The 15,788-nt window shown below is 44.9% G+C and overlaps 1 protein-coding gene across 2 annotated transcripts in view; it reads left to right on the forward strand.

The window, feature by feature from the left end:
- The first annotated feature begins 2,267 nt into the window (after positions 1-2,267).
- The window catches only part of TMC5 (transmembrane channel like 5), a 71,845-nt gene continuing 58,324 nt past the window's right edge, over positions 2,268-15,788 (forward strand). For both annotated transcript variants that reach the window (XM_035022368.1, XM_035022370.1), the window contains exon 1: positions 2,268-2,648. The gene's annotated coding sequence lies outside the window, so the exon portion shown is untranslated. The remainder of the gene's footprint in view (positions 2,649-15,788) is intronic.

Raw genomic sequence — 15,788 nt, forward strand, 5'->3', positions numbered from 1 at the left:
TATTTATTTATTTGAGAGAGAGAGACATAGCGAGAGAGGGAACACAAGCAGGGGGAGTGGGAGAGGGAGAAGCAGGCTTCCCGCTGAGCAGGGAGCCCGATGTGGGGCTCGATCCCAGGACCCTGGGATCATGACCTGAGCCGAAGGCAGATGCTTAACGACTGAGCCACCCAGGTGCCCCTGAACAGTTTTTTAAATAGTGGTAAAAAACACATAGCGTTAAATTTACCATTGTCATTTTTAAGTGTTGAGTATATTCACACTGTTGTGCAACAGATCTCTAGAAATTTTTCATCTTGCAAAATCAAAACTCTATACCAAAAAAACGCTAATGCTCCCACTCCCTCCCCACACTCTTTCTACTTTCTGTTTCCATGATTTTGACTACTTTAGGTATTTCATATGAGTGGAATGATACACAATTTGCCCTTTTGTGACTGACTGATTTCACTTAGCATAATGTCCTTGGGGTTCATCCATGTTTGTAGCATGTATCAAAATTTCCTTCTTTTTTAAGGTTGCATAGAATGCCACTGTATGTACACATCGTATTTTCTTTATCCAGTCTTCTGTTGATGGATATTTGAGTTGATTCTACCTCTTGGCTATGGTGAATATGCTGCAGTGGACATGGGTATGCAATATCTCTTTGAGATCTTGCTTTGAATTCTTTTGGATGTATACTCGGAAGTGGATTTGCTGGATCAGATGGTAGTTCTGTTTTTAATTATTTAAGGAACCGTTTTCCATAACGGCTGCACCAATTTACGTCCCCACCAACAGTGCACAAGGGTTTCATTTTCTCTACGTCCTCGCCAATACTTGCTATTTTCTGTTGTTTTGATAGTAGCAATCTTAATGGATATGAGGTGATATCTCATTGTGGTTTTGATTTGCATTTCTCTTATGACTAATGATGTTGAGCATCTTTTCATGTATTTGTTGGCCATCTGTATGTCTTCTTTGGAGAAATGTCTATTCAAATCCTTTGCCCATTTTAACATCTAGTTATTTTTATTGTTTGTTGTTGTTGGGTTGTAGAAATTCTTTATATATTCTGGATATTAACTCTTTATCAGATACATAGTTTGCAAATATTTCCCCCCACTCCTTAGGTTGCCTTTTCTACTCATTGTACATTTTATTTAATAGACCTCTCTAACCTGACCTGACCTATCTGTTTAGCTTACCATGCTATTCCCCCAAGTCTAGCTGTTGGAGGATGTCATGGAGAGGACATGGACATTAGTTGGCCCTTGAGCTGGCCCTGGGTAATTGCAGGCTCCTCACCCTGTCTCCTGTCCTTGGTATGTACATTCTGCCCACTATTCCCACAGTAGGAGCTGGTTTCAAGAATGCAAACTTGAGAGAGCAAGGTGGTGTTGGAAATATCTGGACTTGATACATGACTGAACCCCATTAAGGCTTCTATATAAACTTTTAAGATTCTGGGAGGCAGTGCAGGGATCTACTTGTCTTGCAACTGTCTAAAACAAGCCTTGTATATAAGTTCCCTTGCTTATTAAACCTGCCTATTATTATTAAATAATTAAACCTATTATTAAACCTATCAATCTGGAGTGGTCTCTCTCTTTCTTGGGTCTTTCTTTGCCCTCTGTATATAGGGCCAATTTCAAATTACACCTGGGAAGCTCCTGAATTTGCAAACCAACACTAGCACTATGCCTGGTTCCCACCAGACTTCACCAAGTGTTTCTTGAAGGAAATAAGGAAGGGCTGAATACATTCTAGAAGAGAACTGGGAGAGGTATTTGGGGAACATCCTATGGGATCCCCAAACCGGCAGAATCCAATAGAAGTATAATAGGAGACACATAATTTTTAAAGTTTCTAGTAGCTGTATTTTAGAAAAGGAGAAACAGGAGAAAATAATTGTGATGATATATTTTATTTAACTATCTATATCCAAAATATTATCATTTTAACATGCAATCATTTTAAAACTTCTTTTTTTAAAAAAAAAAATTCATTCATTAGAGAGAGAGAGCACAAGCAGGGGGAGTGGCAGAGGGAGAAGCAGGCTCCTCACTGAGCAGGGAGCTGGGCACCGGGGCTCCATCCCAGGACCCTGAAATCATGACCTGAGCCCAAGGCAGATGCTTAACCCACTGAGCCACCCAGGCACCCCCATTTTAAAACTTCTTAATGAGTTTGAAAAATGTGTTTTTTTGTGTTTGGGTTTTGTTATTATTATTATTTTTTTAAATCCTGTGTCTTAAAAAAACATCTCAGTTCATTGGTGCCATGGTTTCAATGCTGCATAACCACACGTGGCTAGTGGCCAATGTTTTGGAGAGCGCAACCTTAGCCTGTGCGCCCTTGGGATCCTCTGGGTGCAGGGGCGCGGCAGCCGGTGGGCGCTTGGCAAAGTTTGCGGGTTGGAAGGAAACAATGAATGCAGACCCGAGACTGTGAATAGAAGTCTCCGATGCCAACAGGTGTACTAACCCAGCGCTTGGAGGAACTTGGCTACATTCCAAGAAAGCGATCTCCCCTCCAGGAAGGAAGTCCGGACAGGCTGTGTAGGTGCGCTCTGCCCCCGCCAGGGTTGTCGCTGTGCCGCGTGGGCGAGCAGACCCGGCAGCGGCCAGAGCTCCAGGCGCTGGGGACGCAAAAGCCGGCTGGAGGTGAGGCGGGTTCGCCAGGTCTCGGGGCCGGCGCTGGGACTGTCTTCCCGGGTATCCACCGAGACTCAGCGGCTTTGGCGGAGCCTCCTTCCTGGCTCCGAGAGAGGGGATCGATGGGAAGAACCAGGCGCCCCAGCGGGGTCTGTCCACAACTCGGGGCGGCAGGGGAGTGGCCAGGGTGGGTGGCAGCTGTGGCGGGGGAGCGGGGAGCGAGCCGGGATGCGGAACAAGAAATGGGGGGAGAATCACCCCGGGGCTGGAATCTCGAAATGGGAGGATCTAGGCGGCGGCTCCCGCTTCTGGCTGCATTGCGCTGACCCCTTGCGTTAGGAAAGCCTCTGAAGAGTGCACACAATCCGCCGCCCTGTGCAGCCCGCCTCGAGGCTGCAGGAGGGAAAGAATAATCGCATCCAGTTATCTAGTACTCACTGAACCATGCTGGACCGGGTGAGTTTGTCTCTGCGCCGGGTCGTGATTCAGAGCTCGCTTTGGAATTGCACTGTTTATGCGCTCTGCGCCTCTGGACAAGTTACTTACCCTCTCTGGGCTCCAGTGTTCACCTCCGTAAAAAGGGGCTTAAAATAAGACGTCTGTCCTAGGGTTTCTGTGAGCCTTGTGTGTGCTGGGGACCCAAGAAGCACTTCCTGAATGTTAGACGTTTGTTTTTCCCCTGGGACAGTCTCCTGAGATAGGGCCTCCGGGTTCCATTTTACCCATGAAATTTGGGCTCAGACAGGTTAAGTAACTTGTCCGCAGCAATTAGATGGAAACAGCAGGATTTGAATCCAAGAAGTCGAGCTCCAGAGACTGGGCATTAATGTCTAATCCATGTCCCACTATTTCTTAGAAGGTTGAAGGGAGGTGGGGGAAAGCTGCTTCTGAGACCCCTTCTCCCTATCTGTGAATTGGGTACAATGATGTAATTGTGAGGGGTTATGGTGAGGATTAACTGAGTTAACACACATAAGTGCGTCTCTACTAGAGTGTGCATGCCACAAGGGTAGGATCCTTTTGCGGTTTTGTTTGCAGATATATCCCCAGTGGTTGGCACACAGTAGTAGATGCTCAGTAAACACTTGTTGAGTGGGTGAGAAGCACATATTAGTTGTTATTCTTACAACAATCCCTGCTAGCCCCATACTACTGATGAGGAGACTGAGGTTCAGGGAGGTTAGGTAACTTCCTGGTTGTTACATGGGTGGCTGGTAGAGGAGTCAGCATTTGAACCAAGGTCTATTGATCATAAAGTCTGCATGTTCTTGACATTCAGTTCAAGTTCCATCATCGCTTAGTTTGAGTGAATTTGGCAAGTTATTGCTCTTCTGGGTCTTAGTTTCCTGGAAAATGGGGACAATAAGGATAACTACCCTCTGTGGTTTTCTTCTGGATCAGATAAAGCACTCAGAACAGTGCCTGGCACTTAGCAGATGCTCAATAAACATGGGCTACAGTGAATGCTATGATTTTCCCCTGCAAGAGTAGAGGGCAGGTATGTTCATTTAGAGGAGGCAGAGGGGAGAGTTGAAGTGGGAGGGGAGGGAGGAGGTGACCAAAGAGCTTTCTTGCCTTCTGTGAGGTTCACAGAACCAGGCCCCTGTTTGCTATCTGGAACATTCCTAAGAAACCCCCTACACTCAGTACAGAGTGAGAGGTGTCACCCGGTATCCTAGTCTCCATCTAGTGTACAAGGAGGCTGTCACTGGGAGCCTTTTGTTGTACAATGAAAGCACAAGGTCCTCTGCTTCAGTGCATTACCCACTGCAGCTGATGAGGCTTTTGGGAGGAGGATTTCAGGTGGCAAAGGGACAGTTCATACTAGTTATTCTGGCTAGATCTGGATTCAGATATTGTCTTGGAGTAATTCCCAGCTCTGGGATTTTGACAAGTTGCTTTCTGAGCTTCAGTTCCCTGATCTGTAGGATGGGTGCAATATGTAAAAATATGGTATAATTTCTAGAAGTAGGGAAATGGAGGGGAAGAAAAATTTTCCTAGAGGAAAATGGTGAAGTACTAATTTCTTTGTCTTATCAATGGGAATTGGGAGATACTGTGGAAAGTTTGTGGCACATTATATCATTCACGGCAGTGGTTCTCAGCTGGGGGCCATTTTACCTCCCAGAGGATACTTGTCCATTCTTGGAGATATTTTTGGTTGCCCACAGCTTGTGTGGTTAGTGATGGGGAGTATCCTACTGGTACCTAATGGAGGGAAGCTGGGGATGCTGCTCAACATCCTCTAATACTGAAGACAGCCCCCACAACAGAGCATATCTCACTCAAAATGTCAACAGTGCTGAGGTTGAGAAACTCTGACTTACACCTACAAGAGGATTACTGATTTGTCCTTTTGCTTTGGATTCTGATTTGACTCGGCTCCATCCTGATTGGCAGGCAGGATTCTGCAATCCAGGCATTCCACAAGTCGCCCCAGGGATGACAGTTCTGGGAGCTGTTAAACCCACTGCAGGTAGAGTATATTGTCCCCATTTCACAGATGAGGGTAGGGAAAATTGAGGTTCAAAAGAATAGAATCGTAGAGCCTCAGAGGGGTAGAGTTGGAGAGCACCAGAGTCAGGATTTGATGCAAGTGAGCTTGCTGAGAAATGTGGGCTGGTTCCACGCTGCCTGTCCTTTATCTCTGGAAGGGCCACGCCATCATAATCATGGAGTTAACTTATAAGGTCTGAATGTTGCCCCAGGGGCCATACATGCAAAACAAACTGGCCCATGTTGAGGGTGTCTAGTGGAGCATCATGTTGTGGAAGAATACTTTGGTGAATACACGAAAAGATAGGCTCTTTGCACTCCAACTCACTCTCTGGGATTAAAAAAAAATCAACCTAGTTCTTCCTTATGGTGTCTAAGAGATAAAATAACGTTTAGAAAGGACTTTGCTCTTTTCAGAGTGCTGATGCCAAAAGAACATTGTTGGGAGGGCCGGTCTGGGGTTCAGGAAGAAAGAAATACACAATTTGAGCTCCCAGGCAGGGTTTCTTTGCAGACCCAGTGCACAGACGCCGTGGCACAACCATGACGTTGGGGGTCAAGGACTGATCTGCATTTTAGGTGGGTGTGAGCTGGTTATTTATCGGCCGATGAGGAGAGAGAAGCTGGATTGCCAGGCCCAGCGGGGTGACTAATAGAGCAAGCAGAGCTGTGTCTCAGGCATAAGATGGACGGGCTTTATGGGTTAGTATAAAAAAAAAAGGACTCGTGTCTCCGCGGAGTGGAGAGGAAATGCCGGGACGGAGGGCAGGTAAGAAAGGTTTTTGCTTTGTTTTTTTTAAAGATTTTATTTATTTATTTGAGAGAAAGAGAGTGTGTGTGCGCACACAAGTGGGGGGAGGAAGAGGAAGAGGGAGAGGAAGAGAGAGAATCCCAAGCAGACTCTGCGCTGAGCATGGAGCCAACACAGGGCCCAATCCCAGGACCCTGAGATCATAACCTGAGCTGAAACCGAGAGTTGGAGGCTTAACTGACTAAGCCACCCAGGCACCCCAAGAAAAGGTGTTTTGAAAGTGGTGTGGGGGGTCACAGAAATGATAGAGAAAACCCTTGGGAGTGTGCCATGAGAGGAGGCAGAAACAGGCTGTCCTGTCGCTTACCACCAGATGCCAGGTCCAGAATAAATGCACGATCATTACTTGTCAGAGGAAAGAATGACTATGGGGAAGTGGGAAGCAAGGGAGCATGTTGGCTCAGCAAGCTCTGGAGTTGTCTGCCTGAATCAAAATCTGGGCTTCCCTGGGTCCTACTGTGCCACTGTGGCTGAGTTATTGTACTTTTCAGGGCTCAGTTTGCTTGTCTGTAGAATGGGTAGTGTGCTAAGAGCTCCCACCTCCTCCTGGTGGCTATCAGGGTTAATAAGAAAATATGGTGCACTGTAAGCCACTCAATAAATATTATCTCTAACTCCCCCTCTTCCTCTTTGCCCTTCTCTTCTTCCTCTTATAACAATGAGGATGATGATCATGATCCAAGTTCAGTCAGAGATGCATGGGTTAGAATCCCATCTGCTTCTATTTAGCTGTGTGACCTTGGACACACTTGTACGCTCTCTGGGCCTCAGTGTAATCGTCATAAAGTGGGGATGATAATACCTCCCCATAAAGTTGTTGGAGGATGTGATTGCTACTGCATGTGAGGGGCATAGCATGGTGCCTGGCCCCCAGGAAGGTGCTCAGTATATGGTGCTGTCTTTATGCTTATTGATATAGTTCTTGTCTGCCTTGTTTCCTTCTGCCCTGAAGAGGCAAAGAGTTGCTCAGTGGATATGGATGTCAGAGAAGTGGGGTGTGTAATCACGTTTTGCCAGGCAGGGTCCTCTCCCCAGGAGGAAGGGCCAGGTTGAAGGTATACACTTCTCTCTAGAAGTTCAGTGAATCACTCCGTGGTTTATGTTTGCCAAGAGTTCCCAGAATGGAGTGCCAGGAGATTGGATTAGATTACTGCTCAGGCTATTTTCAGCCATCTCAGGTTCAATGTTCCCAGAGATAAACCAGGTTGATGCAATGCTAATCATCAGTAGAGTCATTTGTGGAAAGAACATTCCTTATTTATAGGAAAAGAAGTAAGGGGCTGGGTAAGATTTCTGTATTTTTACAAGTGTCAGAACAAACAAGTTTCATTTTCGATGGCATTTGAATCGGGGTGGGTAGCACTTAAAAGAAGCGCAGAAAGTCCTATTTCTATAAATTCACAGGGAGAATTGGAGGTCCAGAGTTGCTGGTCCCAATCTTTCATTTGTTAGCACCCGCAATAAATGAAAAATTGTGGCTCTCCAGTGGAGACGTGGAGTTTTCTCCTGTGGCAGAGACTTGACTTATAAATTTTATCAGAGGAAACCCCTTAGCAGGAGAGGAGGTAGGTGGAAATCCCAGGAAGATGGTTTAATTTGTCCTGCTGGAACTGTCATTCCTGGAGTGACTCATGAATGCCTGAATTGCAGGGTTCTCTCTGCTAGTCACTGTGGAACTGAGCCAAATTGGAACAGAAACAAAAATCAGTAATCTTGAGCCTGTTCTGGGGCACCTGGGTGGCTCAGTCGGTTAAGCATCTGCCTTAGGCTCAGGTCATGAACCCGGGGTCCTGGGATCGAGCCCCTACCTCGGGCTTCAGGCTTCCTGCTCAGCAGGGAGTCCGCTTCTCCCTCTCTCTCTGTCCCTCCCCTTGCTCGTGCTCTCTCTCTCTCTCTCTCTCAAGTAATTAAGTAAAATCTTAAAAAAAAAGAATCCCAAGCCTGTTCTTTATTGCAAATGTTGATATTTTATTCACTATGTATTTTTGCATTATTTCCTACTTTTAAAAATATTGCATAAAATAGTATTTGTCTAGGTTACTGGGAGTTTTGGTACTCCCCCTTAAATTTGGGTCCCATGCAAACTCCTCACCCTGCTTCACCCTGCTCCTGGCCATTCTGCAATTAGCACTGAATCTAGAAACTTCCCAAGCTTAACATCATGCTTACCCAGCATGGGCAAAAAGATGGCTAAACGCAGGATGTGGATGTTGAAAAAATGAGTTGAAAAAGAGAACAATCTGCTTCCCTGAGAGGAAGGGATATTTACAATACTGTATTCCACTCCTTACTGGCTGTGTTCCCTGGCCAGGTTACTGAACCTCTCTGTGCCTCAATGTCTTTCTCAGTAAAATAAGCATAATGACAGTACCTCATTGCTAAGGCTATGGTAAGGATTTAACGAGTTAATACCCATCAGATTCTCATAATCGTGTCTGGCATATACATATTGGTTGTTTTGTTATCCTTGGTTTCTGCTTCTGTTTTTCTTTCTCCAAATCTGGAACCCTAATACTTGGGTTGTATTATATAATGTTTGCTTAAATAGGCATTATAAGGACTAGTATCGGGATCTCAATTAGTCTGGTTAAGAACTAAGCTTCTAGTCCCAGAGGTGGATCCAGAAAGGGGTTCTTTTTCCTCTCAAAGAGAGAGGTTTGCCACAGACCCAGGGTATGGATAGAGCTCACCCTGGCTTTATTGTCTTCTCCTGCCTTTCTGAGACCCAGTGGTAGAGAAAGCGGTAGGGGATCCTAGCCACAGGGGATATTAAGGTTTATCATTTTTCACTGCTCCTGGCAGGAGTCTGAGCACACGGATGGTGGCGAAGGGGATGAGGAGGGGTTTCCACAACCTGTAGGTCTCCAGGAAGTGAGGTCCTTCCTTGGGTTGCAGAGGAGGCCTCTGCTTCTTGCAGCTCTCAGTGGGTGCAAGAGCCATTACACGTATCTTGTGTTGTCTCTGGCTCTCCCAGAGAGGGTTCCTTGTTCTTCTGGGACAAGTTGGAGCAGGCCAGCCATGCAAGAAGGCACTGAGCTGCCAAGGTGCAAGCAACCCACCACTTTTCCCTTCCCATCTCCCTCCACCTGCCTGATAAGGAGGCAAATTACCAGGTCCCATCCCAGACCAGTGCTAAAACCAAGAAAGTTCTGGGTAAACTGGGACTAGTTGGTCATCTGATGATCCTCCATCTGAAGGCCTCCAGCAAGCTCCCAAGTGAGTCTCGTGGGCTCCTCAGCTTGATGCTCTCTGATGTGCACTGATTCATGAAGTTTTATTTTATTTTATTTATTTATTTTTTAAAGATTTTATTTATTTATTTATTTATTTATTTATTTATTTATTTATTTAAAGATTTTATTTATTTATTTGACAGAGAGAGACACAGCGAGAGAGGGAACACAAGCAGGGGGAGTGGGAGAGGGAGAAGCAGGCTTCCCGCAGAGCAGGGAGCCCGACATGGGGCTCGATCCCAGGACCCTGGGATCATGACCTGAGCTGAAGGCAGAAGCTTAACGACTGAGCCACCCAGGCACCCCAAGATTTTATTTTTGACAGAGAGAGAGTATACAAGCAGGGGAAGAAGCAGGCAGAGGGAGAGGGAGAAGCAGGTTCCCCGCTGAGCAGGGAGCCCGATGCGGGGCTCGATCCCAGGACCCCGGGATCATGACCCGAGCCAAAGGCAGATGCTTAACGACTGAGCCACCCAGGCGCCCTTATTTTATTTTTTTTAAGATTTATTTATCTGAGAGAGAAAGAGAGGGAGGGAGGGGCAGAGGGAAAGGGAGAGAGAGTCTCCCAACACAGGACTGTATCTCACGACCCTGAAGTTATAACCTGAGCTGAGATCAAGAGTCAGACGCTTAACTGACTGAGCCATCCAGGCACCCTGATCAACGAAACTTTATTTATTTATTTATTTTATTTAATTTTTATTTTTTTTAAAGATTGTATTTATTTGACAGAGAGACACAGCGAGAGAGGGAACACAAGCAGGGGGAGTGGGAGAGGGAAAAGCAGGCTTCCCGTGGAGCAGGGAGTCGGATGCGGGGCTCGATCCCAGGACCCTGGGATCAGGACCTGAGCCGAAGGCAGACGCTTAACGACTGAGCCACCCAGGCGCCCCCCAAAAAGTTTTAAAAATATGTTAAAGTCATCTTAATTTGGTGTTGTAAAAAGCATTTGCCACCTCCATGGTAACTGCAGCACATTAGACCATTCTCTGGGTGAATTTTTGCCATGTCTAGGTGATGCCCTTCATGAGATTAAAGTTCATGTTCATTTTCCAGCCTCTGACTCTTTCTCACATGTTAAGCAAGCTAAAAATCTTATATTCTTTTTTAAAAAAATATTTTATTTATTTTATAAGGCAGTGGAAGGGCAGAGGGGGAGGGAGAGGGAGAGAGAATCTCAAGCAGACTCCACGCCCACTGACATGGGGGGCCCTGATCCCATGACCCCAAGATCATGACCTGAGCCGAAATTAAGAGTCCAACACTTAACTGACTGAGCCATCTGGGTGCCCCTCTATTTGCATTCATAAAATATAATTACCTTTCTTTGGGAAGTAAGTAAATGTCTTAAAAATTAAGTAAATTCTTTTATGAAGGGGAAACATAAAGAAGAGGAAGATATACCCACATAGCTCTATTTATATTTTCCCTTCCTTTTCATAGTTTTGATATTGGTCTTTTGCGAACACACCTTGTTTTCTGAAGGGTCCAAATGTATAGTTATGACTGCACCTGGATCAAAGGTGGAAAGTCTCTGAGAAGTCCCGTGGGGCATGAACTAATGCTTAGTTACCGGAGGGTTTTGAGAAATGGATGATTGAAGGTTCTGCCCTCACATGCTTATAAGATACGATTTAAATTGCCTTTATTTCCTTGTTCTAAACATTACACACTGCAGGTAAAAGATTCTAAAGCATTTGTTTGTGGTGGATGATGACAGCCAAGGTAATTATTAAGCTAACATGGTAACAAAGAACATAAACAAAATCTATGTTTCTGCTGAAATGTGGGTGTGTTTAGTATAGGATAGCTTCCTGCCCTGGTAACTGCTCAGGGATGGGTGGTGTCCTTCACTCCTTGTATTGGAATTGTCTTTCCAAGATCAGGTGCCTGAGAAAGGAATGGAAGCTTCCAGAACCGCAATTATGAAAGCTTGCTTGAAATGAGATGCCTGGGAATGGACCATTTCTTCTTTTAAAATTCTTTTTTTTTCACTTTCAGGAATTCTTAGAATCACGGACTGGTATTTTGTGTGTGTGTGTGTGTTGGGGGAAGAGAGTGTGATACAATTATAGTATTGTTTACTGTCTATTGTATCCCAGAATTTAGTCATTTGTGTTTCACCTTCATGATTTTTGCGCCTTTTCTTACCATGCATACTAATATTTATCCATTCTTTTTACCTAACAGATTTATTTTAAAAGGAAACTCATGTCATTACTGTAAATGGAAAACTTGTATCACTTGCTTATAAATATAGGTGACTATACAGTAATATATATACATACATACAGGGAAAACCAAACCATGTTATTAAACCCTAGCTAGATTATGCTGAGTGAAAGCAGTCAGTCCCAAAGGGCTACATTCTGTGTGGTTCCATTTATTTGACATTTTGAAGAAATGCAAAGATAGAGGGACAGAGAATAGATCAGTGGTGGGCAGAGGGTGGTAGGAGGGGTTGATCACAGAGGGGTGGCATGAGGGAGTTTTGGGGTGATGGAACTGGTCTGTATCCCAATGGTGGTAGTGGTATGCATGTGTTCAAACTTGTAGAACTAGACACCAGAGATATTTTTTGCATGCTAATTTCAAAAATAAAATAAATTCTAGTCATAAGTTGTGGCATCATGAGGGTTCTGAGCTTGGAGCTTTGCTCTGTCTTTATTGCAAAAGAGACAATGGTGGGACGCCTGGGTGGCTCAGTCGTTAAGTGTCTGCCTTTGGCTCAGGTCATGATCCCAGGGTCCTGGGATCGAGCCCTGCATCGGGCTCCCTGCTCGGCGGGAAGCCTGCTTCTCCCTCTCCCCCTCCCCCTGCTTGTGTTCCTTCTCTCACTGTGTCTCTCTCTGTCAAATGAATAAATAAATAAAATCTTTAAAAAAAGAAGAGAGACAATGGCAAATTCAGACAGGTGTTAAAGACTGATTAGCACCAATGGAGACTTTACCTAGTTGTTAGTTAGAAATAGTGAATGGGAATTAAGAAGGAAGAAATGATCACCAGGAGATTCCTTAGTATTTTCCACAAGGGAAATGATCCTTTCAGAAATCCCTGAACTGATCCCAAACTCTCAATTTATAAATGGGATATATTTGTACCAAAAATTGGACCCAGGCATGAGAAATGCTAGTCTGTGTGAACCCCCCCCCCCCCCCCCCCCCGCCTTCCCCAGAGTAGTCCAACTGATCCCAGTGTAGGTTTGTTTTGCCTCCCATTGGTTGAGGTGTCATCATCATGATGGGCCACAGGTGATGGATGAGATGAATGAGAACTTTGTAGGACGACCTTCGTTTGTTCATTCAACAAATATTAATTCAGTGCTCTTGCATGCCAGGCATATAATGAGCAAAATAGTGTAACTCCTGCCATCACAGAGCTTTCAGTCTAGTGGAGGACAAATACTGAACAATATAAGCACAGAAAGTATAATATATAATTACAAACTGGTAAGTCCCATGGGCAAAAGGACAGGATGCTATGTTAGAGGCTCAGGGGGAACTATTTGCATGTGGAGGAATAAAGGAGACCTCTCTGTGAAAGCAGCATTTAAGCTGATACCTTGAAGATGAAGGGTAAGCCAGGCCAAGAGCGAAGGGACAAGCATTCTAGGCAGAAGGAATAGCATATGCAAAGGCCATGACCCAGGAAAACGGGCCAGTGTGTTTAGTGCAGGGCTTGGCAAACTATGCCCCTCAGTTCGGATGTGGGCTGTGAACTAAGGATGGTTTTTATATTTTATAATTGTTGGCAAAAATCAAAAGAAGAATAGTTCATGGTGTCTAAAAATTATATGGCATTCAAATTTTGGTGTCCATACATTGGAGCACAGACACACCTCTTCAATTCTATATTGTCTAGGGCTGTTTTAGTGCTATAGTAACAGAGTCGAGTAGTTGCAACGGAGTTCGTATGGCCCACAAAGCTTAGAATACTTCCTATCTGACTCTTTACTGAAAAAGTGTGTCAATGAAGTGAGGATGAAGAACAAGGGGAGAACTAGGCAGGGGCCAGTGCATGGATACTTTTCACACCATAGTAAGGAGTTTATTTTTTATTTATTTTTACTTATTTAAAAATTGGGCGGGGGGGGGCGCCTGGGTGGCTCAGTCAGTTAAGGTCTGCCTTAGGCTCAGGTGGTGATCCCAGGGTCCTGGGATGGAGTCCCGCCTTGAGCTCCACTTGGGCTCCCTGCTCAGCAGGGAGCCTGCTGTTCCCTCTCCCGCTGCCACTCCCCCTGCTTGCATTGTCTTTCTCTCAAAAGCAGGGGGAGTGGCAGAGGGAGAGGAGAGGGAGAAAATCTCAAGCAGGCTCCACACCCAGGGAGTCCCCAGCAGGCCGACCCTTAGCTGAAACCAAGAGTTGGACACTTGACCGACTGAGCCACCCAGGTGCCCCTATTTATTATTCTTACTACTTTTTTTTGTTTTTTAAGATTTTATTTATTTATTTGACAGAGAGAGTGAGAGAGCACAAGCAGGGGAACAGTAGAGGGAGAGGGAGAAGCAAGTTCCCTGCCAAGCAGGGAGCCCAATGCAGGGCTCGATCCCAGGACCCTGAGATCATGACCCGAGCCAAAGGCAGACGCTTAACCATCTGAGCCACCCAGGCTCCCCTTATTATTACTTTTTTTGTTAAGGTTTTATTTAAGTAATCTCTACCCCCCAACCTAAGGCTTGAACTCATGACCCTGAGATCAAGAGTCTCATGCTCTTCCAACTGAGCCAGCCAGGTGCCCCCATAGTAAGGAATTTAGATGTTATTCTAGATTCAGTGGAAAGCCATTGAGCAGGGTTGGGGTAGATGTTGGGGAGCTGTTGAGTCTCTCTCTCTGTGCTTTTTAACTTTGTCTTGTGGTCTAGTGTTTTTGGAGGCCCCAGGAAGGGCATTCCTCTGGATAAGCAAGAGAATCCTCTTCACTCTTATCTGTACCCCCAGGTTTTGCTTCTCCTTTGCTCCTTGCCACCCCGGTAGAGGAGGTGGGCTGAATATGTCCCATTTGTCAGCTGTCTTTGTCAAGTGCAGGTGGGGCTGGAAATGTGTTCAGGGCTGTTGGTTTTTCAATTTCCTTTCGTTGCTGGGATGATTGCTATGCTCAACATTTCAGTGATGGTTTTATTGTGCTTATTTTGAGGCTTAAGGAAATGACACAGTTTAAAAACTCAGTATGCTTTGATTGTAGCGAATTTTGATTTATTTTAGAGCTTCTGTAGCTTATTTGGGAACTGGGGGAAAAAGCCTTCACACTCAGCTTATTCCAGCATTTTCTCTCCCGTTTTCCCCCAGACACAGTGCTTTAGTGTTTTACTTTTTTTTAGAAAATGGGTTTTCACTTTGAAATGACTCATTTGGAAAAATTCTTGCTCCCTTTTTTTGTCTTTTCTTAAATTGTGATTATATATATATATAACATTAAATTTATCATCTTAACCAATTTTTTAAAGATTTTATTTATGTATTTGACACAGAGAGAGAGCACAAGCAGGGGGATCAGCAGAGGGAGAGGGAGAAGCAGGCTCCGCGCTGAGCAGGGAGCCCAATGCGGGCTCGATCCCAGGACCCTGGGATCATGACCTGAGCTGAAGGCAGACGCTTAACCGACTGAGCCACCCAGGTGCCCCTCATCTTAACCATTTTTAAGTATACATTCACTAATGTTAAGTACATTCACATTGTTGTGCAACCCATCTCCAGAACTTTCTCATCTTGCAAAACTGAAACAGTATACCTTTTTTTTTTTACTTAAATCTTAAGATTTTTTTTTTTAATATGTCATGAGCAGACAACAAATAACAATTCCCCATTTCCTTCTCCTCCCAGCTCCTGGCAACCGCTATTCTGCTGCCTATTTCTATTTCTGTGAATTTGACTACTCTAGATAACGCCTATAACTAGAGTCATACATATTTGTCTTTTTGTGACTGGCTTCTTTTACTTAGCTTAATGTCCTCAAGGTCCATCCATGTTGTAGCAGGTGTCATAAGTTCCTTGCTTTTTTTTTTTTTTAAAGATTTTATTTATTTATTTGACAGACAGAGACATAGCGAGAGGCGGAACACAAGCAGGGGGAGTGGGAGAGGAAGAAGCAGGCCTCCCACTGAGCAGGGAGCCCGATGCGGGGCTCGATCCCAGGACTCTGGGATCATTACCTGAGCTGAAGGCAGACGCTTAACGACTGAGCCACCCAGGTGCCCCTTGCTTTTTTTTTTTTTTAAAAAAAGATTTTATTTATTTATTTGACAGAGAGAGACACAGCGAGAGAGGGAACACAAGCAGGGGGAGTGGGAGAGAGAGAAGCAGGCTTCCCCCAAGCAGGGAGCCCAGTGCGGGGCTCGATCTCAGGACCCTGGGATCATGACCTGAGCTGAAGGCAGACGCTTAATGACTGAGCCACCCAGGCTCCCCAAATTTCCTTGCTTTTTAAGGCTGAATAATATTTCAATGCATGGATGTATCAAATTTTGTTTATCCCTTCATCCATTGATGGACACAGGTTGCTTCCACCTTTTCATTGTGAATGCTGTGAATAATGTGAATGAATAATGTGAATTTGTGAATAATGCTGCTATGAAAATGGGTGTATATATATCTTTTTTGAGACCCTGCTTG

This window comes from Mirounga leonina, unplaced genomic scaffold (genome assembly GCF_011800145.1).
Source record: "Mirounga leonina isolate KUSES-001 unplaced genomic scaffold, KU_Mleo_1.0 Mir_175, whole genome shotgun sequence".
NCBI classification, from domain to species: Eukaryota; Metazoa; Chordata; class Mammalia; order Carnivora; family Phocidae; genus Mirounga; species Mirounga leonina.